This window comes from Pteropus vampyrus, unplaced genomic scaffold (assembly GCF_000151845.1).
Source record: "Pteropus vampyrus isolate Shadow unplaced genomic scaffold, Pvam_2.0 Scaffold83, whole genome shotgun sequence".
Taxonomy (NCBI): Eukaryota; Metazoa; Chordata; class Mammalia; order Chiroptera; family Pteropodidae; genus Pteropus; species Pteropus vampyrus.
In genome coordinates this window covers 7,546,797-7,564,254 of record NW_011888864.1, presented here as the reverse complement: position 1 = coordinate 7,564,254, position 17,458 = coordinate 7,546,797, and the positions used below count along the sequence as shown (strand labels likewise).

General features: G+C 41.7%; 1 protein-coding gene across 1 annotated transcript in view; it reads left to right on the top strand.

Moving 5' to 3' along the window:
• The first annotated feature begins 4,148 nt into the window (after positions 1–4,148).
• Positions 4,149–17,458, top strand: part of FARP1 (FERM, ARH/RhoGEF and pleckstrin domain protein 1) — a 280,577-nt gene continuing 267,267 nt past the window's right edge. Inside the window, exon 1 of the mRNA XM_011363222.2 lies at positions 4,149–4,551. The gene's annotated coding sequence lies outside the window, so the exon portion shown is untranslated. The remainder of the gene's footprint in view (positions 4,552–17,458) is intronic.

The following is a 17,458-nucleotide window of genomic DNA, read 5'->3' as shown; positions in this document are numbered from 1 at the left end:
TTGGCTATTCATATGTCTTTTTTTTGTGTGAAATGTCTTTTTTTTTGTGAAGTGTCTTTAGCCAATTTTTTAAAGTTTGACTATCTTGATTTATGGGGCAGTCCTGAAGAACCACTGATAATATACAGATCTACTCTATTTTTAAGCATTTCTAGGAAAGGAAAATTTTATCTCATTTTTTTTTCAGTATTGCATAACTTCTAACTATAAAAACCTAATTGACTTCAGATTACTGTCATTTAAGTCCTTTTCTCTTTGTTATTTCTCATTCAGAGTTGAAACAGAAATATTTAGTTTCTGATTAGGCATTGCACACTTTAGGTTATGTTTAAATGTACAATAAGGATTTTAGTTTGTTAAAGGATAGAAATTATTTCAGAAATGATATGTCTTTATTTCTTCCTTTCCACTAGTAAGCTCAATCAATGAAAAAGATAAAAAGGAATAATTGAACCAAGTACTTGTTTATTGCTCTGTTTGTCCACTTTCAACCCCTTTACTAACGAGCTAAAGAACAGGGCTCTTCTTGCTTAGGAAAAAGGGGTGGTTGTATTTAGGATTCACTTCCTTTTCAAGGATTAAGAGCTGCATTTAAGCAGCCTTGATCCCATGCAGGAGGAAAAGAAGCTCCTAAAGCCCAGTTCATTAAAAAAAAAAAAAAATTTCCCCACAGAATTGGTAGGAACTTGGGGATTAAGCATACTGATTGCCCTTAGCTATGTTGAGGGAATAGTAAAGCTTGGAGATGTAGGCATCCATGTTGACCAACTGTCTGTCCCTCATCTCATCCAGGAAGGAGCAAGTGGTGATTTCTTCTTTAACTCCTTTGATGATCCCTCAGCATGCATTAGGTTTATAAATCTTCAGCAGCAATTGTTGTGGGAGGGGGTGGTGTGAGGAGAAGAACCTTTTTCTTTATGTTTGCCTTAAAATGTTTAGGTTCAATTTAAAGAAGGGCATAATTATGAAAAAAAAAAAACAAAAACAAAAAACATATGAAACTCCTACTACAGATTTCTAAGCATTAGAGTGATTTTACATGGGCCATAATACATGAGATCAATAGCCCAAAGGGCTTTGTTATCTTGCTTATGGAGACAGACACATACACACATACACACACACACACCCATTTCTAGTTCAACTCTCAGTGCCTTTTTGAACAATGAAAATGCTGCAAGTAACTATCAACCATGATATACTTTCCCCTTATGTATCATTTCATTCTCTGAGAATCAAAAGGCAAGATCACAGGCCAGATTCAAAATGATTGCAGTCTATGACCTTCCTCTGGTTTCCTTATAAATTTCTCCTTTTGAAAGTGAAAAAAAAAAAAAGGAACAAAAGTTCTTACTTTTTATCCTATTTTCTATCCTAAAAGAAATGTTTTTAATAATTTTCTCCAGCTGTTCTAGATTTACGAATCTAGAGCCACAACACAGCATAATAGCTAACAGCATAGACTCTGAAGCCTTACTACCTAAGTTTGAAGCTCTTCTCTACCATTCATTAGCTGTATGACCTTAGTAAGTTACTTAGCGTCTCTGGGCCTCAGTTTCCTCATCTGTAAAATGGAGTAAATAGGGAACCTAGGTAATTATAAATTTTTATAATCTGAAAGTCAGGCATAAGTGACACAAAATGACAATTAAACACCTCAATTATTCAGGGTTTGCTTGTCCAGGTTGTAGATTTTCTAGGCAGGGTATCCCTGTCTTCAGGTAGAGGAATTAAAAAGTGCTTTCAATTAGATTAAGCACAATGCACAAAATGAATGTTCATGAGAGCTGAAAGGAAGCTGAGGGCTTCTCTGGCCTCTCTCAGATGGAGCTCCTAAGCCTCCCCTCTTTTATGTTAACCTTCACTCCGCAGGCTCCTACCCTCAGCCTGTAAACTCTCTTGGATTGCCTCCTTTAAAAGTCAACTTCTCTCAAAAATGCTGGTAATTAATATTAAGAAAACAGCATCAGATGTTATATACAGTAAGTCTTTGAATCACGTCGGTTCATTCAACGTCATTTTGATGTAACGCTGAGGTGCCAAAGGAACTAACTCTTGTTTATATCAATTAACCTCTGGTAAAATTGGTTTCCTTCTATGTTGTTTCACTTAAAGTTGTAGAACCTATGGATGATGTTAAATGAGGACTTACTGTTATGATCATAGGTATGCTAAGAGCAAAACAACACAGACCTTATTACAGATTAGAAAGAAGAAGCTACTGAAAATGTTTGTCTTCCAAAGAGGGTGACCGGGTAAATGTCACTTTTCTAATTTTCTGTGAGTTTTATAATTTTTTGTTTTTAGTTGTGAGATATGGCATGGTACCTTGCTTGCTACTCCGGTGAAGTCCCTGGACTACCAAAACACACAGTACCTGGGAGCTTGTTAGAATATAGTCCTGATCTATTTGGCGGAGCGAAGTCTGGACGCTGAGGTTTTCAAAAATCTTAGGTGATTCTGTGAATTTGAGACCCATTACCCTAATATAGTAAGTAGTTCTCAAAGTGTGGGCCCAGTACTATCTGAGAACCTGTTAGAAATGCTAATTATCAAGCCCCACTTCACACCTGACATGATAGTTGTAACTGGCCCTCCAGAGCTGTTTCTGATATACAACCGTTGGAAAACCTGATAAGGTAGGTCTGGTTTCTTAAAGTTTCCAGGTATTGCTGCTGCAGGTCTGAGAACCACACTTACAGATTCACTGGCCTAAAACCTCTGATCTGTGGTTATTGTAGAGCCACACAGCTAGTTAGAACAGAGACAAGCCTGGAACCCACGATTTCTCTTTAACCACAAACTACCCACCTACCGTTTCTTTTTACGCCTGAGGCCTATATGGCTCTCTTTACTTCCACCTTCAGTAAATAAGTAGGCGTTAAAAAAAAAAAGAGTTCAGTACCTCATACTCAAAATGTCTCTGCTTTCCTCCAGAAACCACTCACACTAGCTATCCACAAATAACCCCACACTTCTGATACCCGCTATTCTTGCGTCAGCCCACCCTTCCTCAGGAGGCCCCTGCCCTACCTCTGTTCTTCTGAGGGATCAGTTGTGGCCCTCCCATGAAACCTGCCCTCCCGGCTTGAGGTCAGTGAACTCCTCTAAGTCGCTAAATGACCAGGGCTCTGGAGCCTGCAGCATTCTTCACAGTCAGATGCCCACTAGCCTTGGGATCTAGCTTTCGTTTCTAACCTGCGGCCGCCCAACCTTTTCCTCCAGAGTAGAGGGTCTCAAGCGACTGGAAGAGCCGGCGAGAATAGGGGCTCAGGAAGCGGGAGATGGAGAGAGATGGTGAGGCGGCAGCTCCCAGCTGGAGGTTGGGATAGAGATTCCCCCTTTAGGTTCTGCCTCCTCGGTCCTAAATCTTACAGCCTCCTTTATCGAGTTCCGGAAACCCCGAAGGCGAACAAGAATCTGCAAACCATCTTCTAAGCCATTCCACGCTTTCCCCGCACAGGAGGGCGAGTGTGTGCGTGCGGGTTTCGTCCTGGGATTCACTTGGGTGGAGGACGCTGGGCCTCGGCCCTCCGCGATTAAGTCCCCCGCAACCCAGGATGGTGCCGGAAGCTCGCTCTAGTGGTCTGCGGAGGGAGGGAGAGGTGCTCGTAGGTCCCTGCGAAGCGCTGCTCCCCAAGCGACATTATAAAGTCCTAGATGGGCACACGGGCAGAGCACCCCTTTGCATGACTTCAACAAGAGACCTGCAGAGTCCACGCCACCGATCGCCCTCCAGCTGCTCCTGGTTACTCCCGTGCGCTTGTCTTTGGCTCTTATATCGCTTTCAACCACAACAGCAGGACTGGCGTATCCCTGGTGGCGCAGCGCACTCTCCGGCGCTTCCAGCGCTCGGTTCGGCGGCGCGGCGCGGTGATACGGCCTCGGGCCGTAAGACCAGTTTAGACGCAAAACTAAGGTGGGCTCGCCCGGGTCCGGAAAAAGCGCTCGGGGCTGACGGCCCCTGGCGCACCTGCCCCCAGGGCGGAGCTGGGCGGGGCGCGCCGACGCGCAGGTCGCGAGCCCGAACACTGGAGGGGGCTGTGGCTCTCCCGCTGTCCCTGCGGCTCGGGCTGCGCGGCGTCCCTGCTCCCCCCGCCGAGGGGCCGGCCCAGGCCCGGGGAGGGGCGCGGCCGCCTTCACTTCCAGCTCGCCGGCTTCGGAGGTGGCGGGTCCCGCACGAGCGCTGGGCTGCGGGCGCTCGGCTGGGGCGCGGGGTGAGAACGCAGCCACTGCCGGCTTTGCGCCGCTCCTGCCCGCTCGAGCAGCGATCGGCCCGGCGTCGAGGCGGCCATGGCGACCCTGAGCACGCTCCCCACCCGCCCCGCCTGCTCCGCCCTCCCCTCCGCCCCGCGCCACCTTTGATGGCTCGGACCTCGGCCGGCCACCGCCAGCCCTGCTCGCGCGCCCGCGCAGCCTCCGCCCGCGGGTATTAATAGCCGATCGCGCTGCCGCACGCGCAGCCGGAGCCGCCGCGCCCTCTGCAGCCCGGTGCTCGGAGCTGCTGAGCCGGGAGCCGGAGCCGGAGCCGGAGCCGCTGGCGCCGTGGAGGTAGGAGGCGCGCGGGGAACAATGACCGCGGCGGGGCGGGCGGGCGGCAACTTGTGCGAGTCCGGGTGCCCGGAGCTGACCCACCGGGGGCGCGGGTAGAGGTGGGAGAGTGGCCTGTGGGATCCTACTCCGAGGAGGCGGGCGGGATCCGGCTTCCCCTACTAAGGCGGGAGACTCGCCCGCGGGGCCCGGGGCAGCCCCGGCAACAATAGCAGGAGCTCGGGGGCCTCCGCGACGCCCTTTGCACCCTTCTCACCTCCGCGGACTCAGACTGCCCGGCTCTGCGCGTGTACCCGCTTGCCTCCCCCATCCCGCGGCGCCCTTCCCCCCTTTTCCTCCCATCCCACCAGCACCGTGACAGCGCCGGACGCCGTTTCCGGACCTCGGGCCGCAATCTCGGCCCTGGAGGCAGATCGCGGGCGGTGAAGGTGGCCGCTGGCCAGTGCCACCGCGCTGCCGGGTGCCTGCGGCTCACCGACGCGCGGCGCGAGGACCCTGGTGGGTGACAAAGAGGAACACACCCTCTGCCCAAGTTAGATTTTGTCTGTCTTTACCGCCTGTCTTTATGGAAAGTTTTTTCTTTCTTTCTTTCTTTTTTTTTTTAAATTTAAAGCAAAGGACACAGATTTTTGTGGTGAGCATTTCAAAACGACTTCCGATTGTGGTTTACGATTTAAGTTCCAGAAACTTTAGCTATGCGATTCGGGCAGACGAGAGAGAGATAGACAGATCGAGACAGACAGACACTGTTCCCCATAATGAGCCTGGATTTTGGAGCTCAGCGACTGTTGGGGTCTATGCAGAGTTTCCCCAAAAGGAGGGAGGTGAGGCTTACAAAGAAACGAGGACCTAGGTATCTCATCAGCCCCTCGAGATGTGGAGAGATCGCCTCTCATCTGAAACAGTTTAGTGGTCTCAGCCTGTCTGTCTCTCTGAGCTTTCTAGAGTACCATGGTGGCCTCCGGCTGTTTCATTTTATTATTGTAGTTAATGTCTTGTTAGTTTCCCAGGTTTGACTTGCCCGGTCTGGCCCTCCCCTGTTTCCTTGTTCCCACTGAGCCATGGCTTTTGTGGACCTCCGTCTCTCCTACCGAAGCAGGAAGTGCCTTCGAAGAGCCAAACTCCGGTCCAGCATTGGGTTATGTTTAACGTGCGTTGCACGTGGTGACTTGCCAAGCCCATTTCAGAACATCTTCCATCCAGCATTGTCTTGTTTTTCTTATTAAGTCTAAACAGGAGAGGAGGATGAAAAGCCTTTTTGGTCCTGAGAGCTTTGAGAGAGTTGCCTTAAAATTTGCCCTCATTGTTTTTGATCAGGTGGGTCCTTCGGAAGTCTCCTATCTTTGGCTTTCTCCCTCATTCTGTAGCTTTCTTGCTGAGCCTTTGCATTCGCCTTTCTGAAGGATGGGTCTTCTGGGTATGACAGTTTGTGATGATGCACTTCATATGTGGGTTCAGCATCCACATGGCTCACTTTATATTCCTGCAGCATCTTTCTGCAGCAAGGCACCAGATATTGGAGTTACTCCAAGCACAATGAAACATTTGTGTTTTTAGAATGTCTGGCTAATAGATCTGCTTCTGGGTAAAATAAATAGACACATTATTGGCCAGTGGCTGGCTTGGTGGGCAAAGTGTTGGGGAAGATAATGATGCCTTTCCAGCCCAGCACTTCCCAGAATTTCTTGTTTCTTTTATGCTGCGGAAATTTGGAGTACTTGGCAATGATGTAGGCATGCACCCTAGGGTCACAGAATCTATAGTGCCTTGTCATCCCCTGTGAGTTGGGGTGTGGTTTTTCATTCAGGAGTTCTGTCCCTCTGGGAATCCTGGAGTGAGATTTATAAATGTGCTATTTCATGTTGATGGTCTCTTCCTGGAATTTATACACTTTAATTCTTTGGGTCATAATAGAATACTAATGCTTCTCCATAGCCAAAATTACCAAAAGGAGACTTAAAAATCCATCTTAGAATATTTTCTTCCAGTTGATGGCAGTTATTTCATAATTATCTTGAGGCAACAAGGAACCCAAGTGAATGTTTCTGTTTTGTTTTCCATGAAAGAAACTGTCCAAGAAAATGGCTTTTTAAAAGGTAAGAATTAAACAGAATATTGAAAGGGTTCATTTTTCCAAAAGGCGGAATTCATTCTCTAATATTCTTGAGCACAGAAAAGTTTAATTTACTTGGAAAATGATATATATATTTATGAAGAGGGTACTTGTGATAAAATCAAAAAAGAAAACCCTTTTCTGTCCTAGAGGAGGTTAGAGAACACTGGAGAAGGACAAGAACCTGGTGTTTACATGCTGAACACTCTTTAGGAAAAATAGGAAAAATGCCATTGTGACGTTAACAGGATGAGGGAAGTTTTATGGATTTGTAGGTACTTGGCTAAGTGCTTTGATAGCATGGTGAATGGGGCATTTTAAACAAACCCTTTGTAATTGCTTTGCTTATTACAGAGAACTGCCTAGTATTTGAGGAATGCACTTTCCCCTCAAACTGATAAGAGAGAGGCACATATAACCCTAAAATACAGTCGCTTGAGCCCTTTCTACTTCAGGTGTGCAGGTATTCCAGGTGTTGGTTACCATTACCTAGGAGGGGAGGAGGTGGGCTTTTAGGTTCCTGTGGCTGCATCTCTTCTATTTTTGGTGCTCTTGCTTGAGAGGAGGGCTCCTCAAGCCTAGCTATTGAATGGAAAGTGGTGGGTCAATTTTTTTCTTGCTTTTTAGTGGTTAAAGTTTCTGCTGTGGCCTCTGTTTCTACCAGGTTACTGCGTTAACCACTCCCACATGTCCAGGAAGATCAAAGCCCAACAGTTTCTGTTCATATAACCCGAAATACTGATTTCACCAGGCCTTTTATGCCAAATGCAACCGTTGTTTTTAATCAAGAAGCCCCTAGAAAGTATTAATTTTAAAGTGGAGGAACTGGCTTTTTATAGGCTGCCCTTGTCCTGGTTTAAGTCAGTTAAAAATATTTTGCCAAGTGGCTACTTTGAGCAAAAATGAGCAATTAGTACATCTGAAGTGCAGTGCCCTAAGTTTTTGATACTTGTAAAATAAAGCCAGGGACCGTCAAATACAATGTGACTTAAACTAAGTACATGCTGTAAACTTAGCTCATAACCGCAAGCTTTCTTATTTTGATGTGGATGAAAATCTTGCAGACAAACTGCAAGATTGGCAATTAAATTAATGTGAGAATTCATCATTTACACTGAATTAATTTCATGTGTAAAATTGTCATATTTGTGCATATATTTTCAAACAAAAGAACCACAGGCCAAACTGGATTTCCTTAATATCTATTACAATGACATTCCTTATCACAGGAGTAACTTCACTTTACATGTAGACTTTGGCTTTCATAAAGGTATCTTATAAGAGAAGACTTATAAATCCAGTATTATGATGACTTTCATTTTTTTGTTCTTATCCTCTTAATTTAGGATCCAATATCGTCCTGGCACATAGCAAATCCTTGGTAAATATATGTTGAGTGCATAAATAAACCTAGTTTTTGATGTCTTTTCAAATCTTTAAGGTTTTTAAGGGAAGTTTGATATTAGCATTGTTAGTTTGCTGTTCTGGGAATTTGAAAATTCAATTTTTAATTTTGTTTAATTTTAATTAAAAAATTTAAACTATCTTTTAAAGCTAGGTAATATTGTAAAAAGATATAGGTTTGTTTAAAAAAATCAGACAATGAAAGCATAGAAGAAATTAAAACTTAGCTGAAATCCTACCACCTACCACCCAGTCTTACCATTAATATTTTGGTGCCTGTTTTCTATATCCTCATTTCTTAGCCTCTTTCACATTGGACAGTTATTGTTGTTTCAGGTAGTTCTTCTCTGTGTAGATTTGATGCGCTCACCATGCCTTCTTATACATTGAAACTTGCTTCTGTGATAATTTTCCTTCTTCCTGAGAGATATATTTTAAATTTCATTAATGAGCATCTCTTGGTGGTAACCTCAGTTTTTGTGTGCCTTTAAATATCTGTTATTGAATGATGGATTACCTGAGTGTGCAATTCTGGATTATTGTTCCTGTGTCAATCAACTGTCTTTTGGCTCTATTGTTGTTGCTGCCATGTAGGATGTCAGGCTAATTGTTTTTTGTAAATAGTCTGTCTTTTCTCTATAGCTGCTTTTTAAGATCCTTTGGAGTTCAGCAGTTTCAATATGTCCGACTATAATTTCTTTTCTCCTTTACTTTTATTCCTCTCCTCTCCTCTTTTTACCTCTACCCCTTCCTCTCTCTCTACATGCACTTCCTGTCGTCTTATCCTGCCATCTCCTCTCCAGAGTGTACCGTTTTACATTCTCACCGGTAATGTATGAGCGTTCCCAGTTACTGTAATCCTCACTAACACTTGCAATTGTGTCTTTTTCGTTTTAGCCATTCTGCTGGGTGTGTAGTTGTGTCTCATTGTGGTTTAATTTTATATTTCCTTAATGATAGCTTTTCATGTGCTTATTGACCATTCGTAAGTCATCTTTGGTTAAGTGCCTATTAAATCTTTTGTCTTAATTTTTTTTTGTCTGATTGTTTTATATAACTTTTGAGTATAATCAACATGCAATAAACTGCACATATTTAATGTTATCTTATGTTATAGTTGCAGGAGTTCTTTATATATTCCGGAATCAAGTTCTTTGTAAGGTCTGTGAATTGTGAATATTCTCACCCAGTCTTTTTCTTTTTTTTTTTAACCTTTTCATTTTTTAATGGTGTCTTCTGAAGGGCAAAAGTTATTATTAAAACGATGTACATGATCTAATTATTGAACTTATTAAAGATCAGGGAATTTATTCAACTTTGGAAAAAAATAACACTATTGTATTTAAGGCATCGACTAGTATTGCTCTGTACAAGAGGTCAGACTCCATTTACTTGAGGGTGATGGAGCAGTTTTGTTTTTTCCTAACTATGTCATATGTCCTCAGTTCTAAGACTGAGTTAAAAGACAGAAAAAGAAGAAAAAGAAAGAAAAACCTTGCTTACTTTGAAAGTTTTAGAAAATAGGTGTTGCAGCTTATGATCAAATAACTAGATTTCTAAAATTTTAAATTTTATTCTTTAGCACACAGAAGGACTATAGGAAAGAAATATTTTAAAAATAAAAAAGTCTAAAAAGAGGTCAAGGTGGCACAGTAGGTGGTTGTAAAAAGCTTTAGAGTTCATTTATTTTGGCAGGAATTAAATCTTATTATCTTTGTATTCTCATTTTCTGAACCAAATAACAAACATTGTCAGGTCAAAAAGTATGTTTTCCTAATTTTTTTCTCCTACCCACAGAAGGTAAATAAATATTGGTTAATTTGGATTAAAATTTGTGTAATGAAAACCCTGTGCATTTTAGAATATGGAAGTTAGAGGACGGTATCAGAGGTAACAAGAGTTGGGAGCACAGGCATTGAAAGTGGACAGATCTGCCCTTCTGCATTGTTCATCTTTGGGATGTTGGGCGAATTATTGGTGCTCTTTTCCTAAAACCTCAAGGGAACCTTTAAGAGTGCATTTATCTTCTAGTGCTATTAGAATGTCTTACTAACAGCAGTTTAAGCCATCAAGCGTTTAGTTGCTTCAGGTAATAAGAAGGGGCTCCCAGTTGGGTGCCTCAGCTCACAGTAGCATCACAGACCCAGGTTCTTTCAAGGACCCGGGTTCTTTCTGTCTTTTTACCCTGGCATTCCCAGCATACTGCTTTTTGTACTTGGACCTGTTGCCTACTGGTTAGTAAGACTCCTGCAGCCTAATAAGCTAATGGCTACTGCAGCTCCAAGATTCATATTTTCACACATTTAGTGTTGTCTGGTCAATCACTGCACAGTGATTGAGGAAAATTTGTCATTGAGGAAAATCCTTCCCAGAATCCTCCAGCATCTGAGAGGTCTTTGAAAGGGGTTCTGGGGAATGCTTCTGTGCTCTTAAAGAGAGACCCAAAGTCTAGATTTGTTGTGATGTCTGGAGACACAGCAGCCATGCTGTGACTAGCCTTGGGACCAAGACAAAGAGGATGATGGAGCTGAAAGAGGGAACCAGAGTCCTCGTGGACATCATTGATTCTGACTTTCCTGCACCTGGAGCTTAGTATATCAAATAATAGTAAATTTAGTATACTAAATAGTCCAACTCTGGACTTAGTATGCTAAACAGTAAATTTACTTACTTTCTAATTCTTTTATTGCCATCCTAAGCATCCTGACTAGAAGATACATTTATTGGAAGACTTTATTTTTCATCTGCCATTCAACATTACCTATAAGAAAATGGGTTTCTACCTGTTAATTATGTAGCAAGTGACTTAGTGATCATAACAAATCACTGTGAGAGATGAACTATTTTTAAGGCCTTTAGATAGTTGATAATGTGTGTAAATCTTGCAGCTAAGTCAACATGAATTTTGCCTCTCCTTTTGAGGTGGCTGTGGAGGACATCTGCTTGGAATTGATCATGTGGTGGTTTGGATTATGGGACATACTTGAGAGTGGTATTTCATTTCTTTTAAGAGAAAATGATGGCAGCATTTGCCATTTCTGTCAGCCTAGAATGGCATTTATCTACACATTTAATATTGCTTAGGAGATGTGGGAGGATATTATTATTCAAAGATTAATGTCTTCCTTCATAATCCTACCTGAGCTTTTGTTTCTCTGGTATCAGATCTTACTGGGGGCCAATGTTACTAGTGGAGTGAGCTGCTTGGAAATGTCAGGATTTGGGTAAACCAGAAGTGTACCAAATTAAAAAATTAGATATTTGTGACTCTGTAAAGAAAAGTTAAATGATTTAATAATAACCTTAATATTAATCCAAACAAATAAATGGAACATAAAATATCCAGGTGAACAAATTGCAGAATATAGAGCAACAATATTTCTATTTATTTTTATTTAATGATATAACTTTAAAAAAGAAATCTGGGTGTTCCATCCCTATTACTGTCACGATAGCCAGCTCTCCAGGGTAATTTGCATTTTCACTGCTGTTTTATTTTTAGTTCAGTTTATGTAAGGGCCTATCAGGTCTACAGGTATTTATTGAACATCTATGTTGAATATACTAGTTACTGTTGGTGTCACAAAAATAGGGCTCAATCCCTGTGCTCAGAGTAAACCCTCCAGGCCGAATGGGAGAAGTATCTAGATAATTATAAGAAAAGGTGGAATATGATGAGCTTTGCAAAAGGTACCAGAAATGGTGGAAATGTTCAGGATGGTAAGACATTGGATTCTGGTTGGACGCTATAGCATTTGAGTTGAGCTTTGAAGAAAGAAGTACGTTTTTTTTTTTGCTTGTTTATTTTAGTGTTTATTTTGTAGTGTGTTTATTGTAATAGTATTAGAAAAGTGTTCACATATAAAACAAAGTCGAAATCCCTTGGAATCCTGTAATTCAGAGATTATAGAAATTAAAATTTGGTTTATTTCCATTTGACTTTGGCATATTTGTTATATTCCCAATATTTTTTCCTATATATACAAATATACATTTTTTAAGAATTGGGAGAATGATACATGCACATCGAGAAACCGCTTTTTCCCTTTAATACTAAATTTTTCCATACTGTTTTTTTTGAAATGAAAATGTTTAATGGCTATGTGATATTCCATTATATGGTTCTATATTACGTATTTAACATTGCCCTTTTTGGTCATTTTTGTGCTTGCAGTATTTTGCTGCAGTGATCATCTGTACATAAATCTGTGGAGGGAAGGTCTCTAGGTCTCTTCTTCCAAGAGATGGAAGCCCAGCTTGAGCCATAGGAAGCAGAATAGACGAATTTCTTAGTTCTCAATACCAATTGCAGAATGGCAGAACAAGATCTGGGCCCAGGCATAGAGACCTGGATCCAAAGAGTCACACCCCTGTGTGGTTTCCCTCCCAGTGTCCATTCTCTGCCAGCCAAAGCTGCACATTGGCTTTATTCTTCTGGTTATCTTCTCCACCGGCATTTTGGATGGGACAGTTTGATAGAGGTGATAGGGTGGTGGTGGCGGGGGTAGGGGTGGTCCTCTCCTGCACACTGCCGGAAGTATAGCATCCGTGGCTTTTGCCTTTAAATTCAGGCTGCTCCAGTCATCCTGGCAGTTAATCACACCATCACGCATTTTCAGTTCCCCTGGAAAAAGCATTCATGCAGCACCTGCTATGAATGAAAATCACCTAGTGGAGTTCGAACCCCCTATCTTGACCCACCAGGGAAGGACTCCTGTTTAGGCCCGATGAAGGACCGCTCTTGCATTGGGGTGTGTGTGTGTTGGTGGGTGTCCAGGGCGTGGGGAGGATGAGATTGTGTCCAGACAACAGTAGCCTTTCCAGATGGATAGGATTGATAGGCATAAATAGAGGGAAAAATACTTTCCTGGAGAAGGGTCATTAGGGAAGGCAAAGGCAGAAATACAAAGGAAAGGCCTCGGTCCCACCACTTCCCGGGGCTGTGCTGGAGCTCAACAAGTTCATGATCAAATCAGTGTTGATGTCTCTGTGCCGAAAGCAGTGGTTCTAACCTAATGATCCCTTGTGAGGGGTGTCATAAGTAATTTGTCACCCGTTAGATATTATTCCCATGCCACATGCTCTCACCTGTACTCATATATGCTTTCCAGAGTGGGAGAAGCAGGTAGAGTATGAGCTTGCCCAGTGTGAGTTCATAGCATAGTTGGCCTATATCTGAAGGTTGAGAAAGGCCCGAAGTAGGGCAGGAGTCCAGCAGATAGGCTGGAATGGGTGGTGTACCTGCTGCTCTCTTTTCTTCTATAAATCATTTTTTACTTGCCCTTTTTTCTCTGTTGTTGGTCAGAAGCACTTAGCGAGCAAAGGTGTTAGTTCCTTGTAGCCCTAATCAATCCTCAGCAAATAAAATCTTTTCTTGACAATTACATATGTTGAGAGGGAAGATACCCCAGATGGCACAGTCAAGTCTTGCTCATTTTTCAAAGACCCAATTAAAGCAGTGTCTATTTTTAAATTCCATCGACACACCTTTGAGGTAATATACATAAGCACTTGGGAAGCTCATAGACAGTGCTGAGGAAATATGGCAGTGAGGCCAGTGGGCATAACTGACTGATTTCATACTTACGGTATCCTGCATGGTCAGTTACTCCCTGATGTATGCATTTTGCCTCTTCCACCAGATTTAGTTTCTGGAAGTCAGGGGCCATGTCTCAAACTTCTATTATTGTATCTTCCAGGTACTTAAAAAGAGCCCTTTTTGATGGATTAATGAAAGTGTTATCATAGGATCGAGGGCAGCTGGAAAATCATAACTCATTAAATTCTCAGTGTCTTCACAAAGAAAGTGTACGACTGATCTTACTATTAACAAAAATCTGTAGAGCACTTTTCTTATGGTGGGCAGTATACTTGACATTCACATCAGTGAACTAAACAGATCAAAAAATCCTTGTTTTCAAGGGGAGTATATATATATATCTATATATATCTATATATATATATCTATATATATATATATATATAGATATATGTATATACATATATGTGTATACGTGTGTATATATATACACACACATATATATACACACACACACACACACATATATATATGTATATATAGTCTAAATTGAGACACTTTTGATACTGAAAGGAGGTGCTAACTGCATGGGGTGCCGGAATAAGAGGTGTCTAAATGGATGGTCACCGTGATGCTCGTAGAGTGCCCCACAGTTGGGGTGCAGTGCTGATTTTTCCCTGAGGCTGTCAGATTCCTTTGTGACGGTCTGGGCACAGATATAGCTAATCTCCTGTGTCTTCAGAGATCAACCCCACCATTCACTCTCCTAGCAAATGTTTATTGAGAACCTGTGCAGTTATATCTATGTTTCTCCTAAAATACATTTTGCTCCCAGGCAAGACCCTCTACAGCTGTAGAGGAAAATAACAAATGGCAATTGTCTGAAAGGAGGTAGACTCCTGAGATACAAATCACAGATTCTAAATAACTCGGCTTGTAAAAGGCTTTGTGATAAGCATTTTTTAAAGATTTGGAAATCAAGAGGGCTGTAGGCCCTGAAGGTAGTTTAACAAAGGGTTATATTTCTTCTTAAAGGAAAAAGGAATTGTAATTGTATGTTTATTTTTGAAAAATTAGTGTAGAATAAAAGTGACTTTTTTTGGTGTACACTTTTATGAATTTTTCAACATGCACAGACAGATTCATGTGACCAACAACACCATCAGGATATGGAACATTTCAACCAGCTCAAAAAATTCTTGTATGTTGTCCTTTTGTGTCACCCTTGCCTCTCCCCTCTCTTCTCCCCTCCCCCAACCCGTTAACCACTGATCTTTGCTCTGTCACTATTTGAGCTTTTCCAGATGTCAGATAAATCGAGTCACAGGGTATGTAACCTTTTGAGACTGGCTTCTTTTACTTAGCGTAATGTCTGAGTTTCTTCTAAGTTGTTGCAAGTATCAATAGTTCTTTCACTTCTGTTGCTGAGTAATAGCCATTGTGTGGACATAACCACAATTTGCTTAACCATTCATGTCTTTTTTGAAGGATATTAGAGTTGTTTCCAGTTTGGGGCAATTATGAATAGAGTGGCTATAAATGTACAGTTGCTATAACCTTTCATGTAAAGGTTTTGATGTGGACAAGTAACCACAGAACCAGCTCAAACTTGTCCTATGCTATTTCTGACAAGATCTGGAACCAAAGTTTATGAAGTTAACACTTGTAGACCTTTAACTGCTCCCCCGACAGAATCATAGAACCAAGATATGACCAGAACCTGAGCACCAGAACCCTTTCCAGAATCGAGAGGTCCACTGTCCAGAAACATCTGGTGCTGAAACCCCTTAAACCTTCCCTGAACCCTGGATTGGGGAGACAGATTTGAGCCTTGCCTCCTGTCTCTTTGCCAGTCAACTCACAAATAAAAGCTTATTCTTTTCTTAAAAGTCAATGTCATAGTAGTACTGACTTCTGTGTGTGTCGGGCAGCAAGCCCTTGCTTCATAACTGATGTAGTTAGGATTTCTCAGGGGCAAGTACCCTGAAGTGGAATCTTCATCAGCATTTGATTGTCCATGATTTTATTTTAGCCTTTTTAATAGGTATGTAGTGGTTTCTCAGCATGGTTATGTTTGTTTCTTTTTTAAACAAAATATTCAATGAAAACACCTCTACAAGAAGCTTAACCAAAGACATGACTAAATAATATCCTGGACTATCTAGCAGAGGCGTACCGAGCTCTGTTAGCTCTCTGTTTTTTGAAAGGGTAGATCAAAAAGAACAATTGTGTATATAAAATCTGAGGCCTAGAATGTAACAATACCAGCAAGAAATAGATGTAAATAAGATGTCAGTCATAAGGTGCTTATCTCAGAGATACTATCAGATACTACATACCTGATACGGTATGTAGTATACTGTAACTGTTTTGTTAATTCTCTATATGAATATACAGTGATAACAATTAAAAGGTAAAATTATAGAAGTAACTGAAAGGCAGTGTAGTTATGGAGAAAAGGACACAGGCAGGCTTCAGGGCATGTATTACATCTCTTTACTGCTGCATGACAGATTACTCCCAAATTTAGTGACTTTAACACATTAGTAAATATTTATTGTCTTTCCCATTTCTGAGTTAGGACTTTGCAAGTGGCCTAGATGGGCAGTTCTTGCTCAAATGTTTGCAGTAAAAATGTCATCTGGGGCTGTGTAACCTGCTTCCAAGGAGTCCTACAGATTCCTTGGACAGGATCTTGAGCGTTCTCACAACATGACAGCTAGCTTCGTCCAGAGGGATTTATGAGGAGGGCAAGGTAGAAACTGCCGTGACTTTTGTGACCTAGGCCTGGCAGTCATACACGGTCACTTCTACAGTATTCTTGGTCACACAGGCCAGCCATGATTCAGGGAGAAAGGACCACACCAAAGTGTGGATGCCAGCAGACAAGAGTCTCTGGAGACCGTCTTGGCAGCTGGCTCCCACGGGCCCTGAGGGACCTGTGTTCACATCCTGGCTTTGCCAGTCAAAAGTTGCAAGGGCTAGAGCAAGGCATTCATTTCTGAGTCCCAGTTTCCTCTCATATTTGAAAAATGGAGACATTAATACCTTTTGAGTAGTACTTTTCGAGATACAAATAAAATCACAGATTCTAAATAAGTTGCCTGTAAAGTCTTGGTTATCAGTATTTTTTAAGATTTGGAATTTTGGGAATTTAAATTTTCTTTTGGGAATTGAAGATAATATATAAAAAGGGACTGTCTGGCAATTTATCAAAAGCTCATGATATGGTAGGAGTTATTTGTATTATTAAACCATAAAGCTATGAATCTTAACTGTGCAGAGCATATCAAAAAAGACAAACATTAAGTAATAATAACATTATTTTTTAGCAAAGGTGTTGGTCACAGCTTCTTTCAATTTTAGATTCTCTGTATGTGTGTGTGCGTGTGTGTGTGTGTGTGTGTGTATGTGTGTGTGTGTGTGTGTGTGTAATTTTTTGCTTTCCTGAAAGTGGAGTTCCAATTATTGTAAATTAATAAAGAACAAATTCCTGAATCTTGTTCTCAGGTCTTTATTTTAATAACCCTGCAAATAAGAAATAGTGTTATTTCAGGTCTGCTGTATTGTGTCAGAGGGACTCTGAGAGACATTGTTCGTGAATTTAGGGATGTCTGGAGAGTTGGAATAAAGGATCCGTCCACTGCATCATCGCCTCTTTTTAGAGTTTTTAGAAAATGCTTGCTTGAAAAAGTAATTATAAAATACACAAATCAGCACCTTTCGACTGGAATAGTGTAGAAAGCTTTTCTTTTTGAAGCGATTGTGATGTGGGATAAATGTAACTCTAGCTGTTAAATTGTAACTGAAAAGAAAGGTGGCTGAAAGAAATCTGGCATCTTCACCCCATT